Source organism: Oryzias melastigma, linkage group LG2 (assembly GCF_002922805.2).
Source record: "Oryzias melastigma strain HK-1 linkage group LG2, ASM292280v2, whole genome shotgun sequence".
NCBI lineage: Eukaryota > Metazoa > Chordata > Actinopteri > Beloniformes > Adrianichthyidae > Oryzias > Oryzias melastigma.
In genome coordinates this window covers 20,243,279-20,244,879 of record NC_050513.1, presented here as the reverse complement: position 1 = coordinate 20,244,879, position 1,601 = coordinate 20,243,279, and positions in this window count along the sequence as shown.

The following is a 1,601-nucleotide window of genomic DNA, read 5'->3' as shown; positions in this document are numbered from 1 at the left end:
GGGGGGGGGGGGGGGTCTGCCTCATCTGATTCTGTCAGAGAACTGTGGGATTGGATCTTCAAACACTTGAAGGTCCGAGACAATCAGCCCCCCCAGGAAGGAAGAACCAGCTGTATGAGGATGGTGTCCCAGTTCCCCCCCTGCCCCAAAAGCCTGTACAGTCCAGGACTCTGCAGTGTCCTGGTTCTAGTCACTCAGACTCACTACCTTCATGAATGTGACCTCAGCATTTTCCAGAGTAACAACCTCAGAGATGTCAACATCTGATCAAGACTGTTCATGACGGACGCCGACCCAAAGACCTGAGGCAAACCCGAGGTGGGGGTCTGCTCTGGAAGACGGTCACTGCTGCCAGAACCTCCAATGAGACCATGCTGCCTCCCTGAACGAGGTCAGACTGAAGCAGCCTGGACGTTCATCCACACAACCGTTAGCTCTTTAGCACCAGAGACAAACTAACACGTTCTTCAAACCACACAATTAACACAACTGTGGATTCTGAAGCTGAGAAACGGGAGTTTCAGTGCAAATATTCCACTTCCAACATGTTCAGTGGAGGCGTTCAGTTAGTGGAGCCCAAACAGTATCTTACAAATGTGCGTAGTGATGGATAAACATGAGTTTTGAACGTATATCCACAGATGTTTCATTGGAAATAGTCGCATAAACGCAGGTTTAGATGGCGGTGAGATCGCAGCTTCAGCTCTAGCCTTCCATTAACCTCACTGCTGGATAAAACTTCTGATTTTCACGAGCTTGTGGAGACATGACCTGGAAAAACAGATGAATCTCTTGGATAAAGAGTAAAGATTCACTAAAGATCAATGAAAAGTCCAGTTATAACCTCAGTACACGAGTCTACTGTAGATAAATCTGCCGTTTCCTCACAGCTGTTAAAGCCGAGCAGACCTCATCAGACCAGAGTTCTGCTGGACCCTCATGACAACGTGGACTTCACCGTGTGTAGGACTTAACCATGAGGGTCTGCTGGTAGTTCTGACAAGAGTAACAGCAGCAAAGTGATCACAAACACACACCTGTTCTCCATCTGTACAGCACAAACCTCTGGACCGGATCCCCATTGGCCTCTTCCTCACATCCAAGAACCAGGATTAGTGAGTTCTGATCTTTCATGCGTTCACCTGTCAGCAGATTTCTCGTATCGAACCAGTTCATTCCAGAAACAGAGACGTAAGGAAACAGATCGTCTTCGGACATTCCTGCTTCCATTTGGTGGTTCTTGATCCTCCACTGTTTTAATCCTTTCAGATCAGAGTGGATCTGTATTTGATCATCCAGACTGGATCAGTCCTTCAGTCAGCTGTTCATGTATTAAGGAGGACCAGGCGGTGTGAGCACATCAGTCCTGTACTCTTGACTTTATGTTCAGCCTTTTGGTCATTCCTGATTTTAAAAGTGATTTACAAGAAACATTTAGATTCCACTCATAGAAAACTTTATTTAAAACAATTCTTCTCACAACCAAACTATTCTGTTGACTTTCACCCACAGTGAACATTTATGTTTGTGAATGAACAGAGTTCATGCTTCCCTTTAGGATTCATCCACCTGTTTTCCTTCACAGAGGAATGGGACAGGTG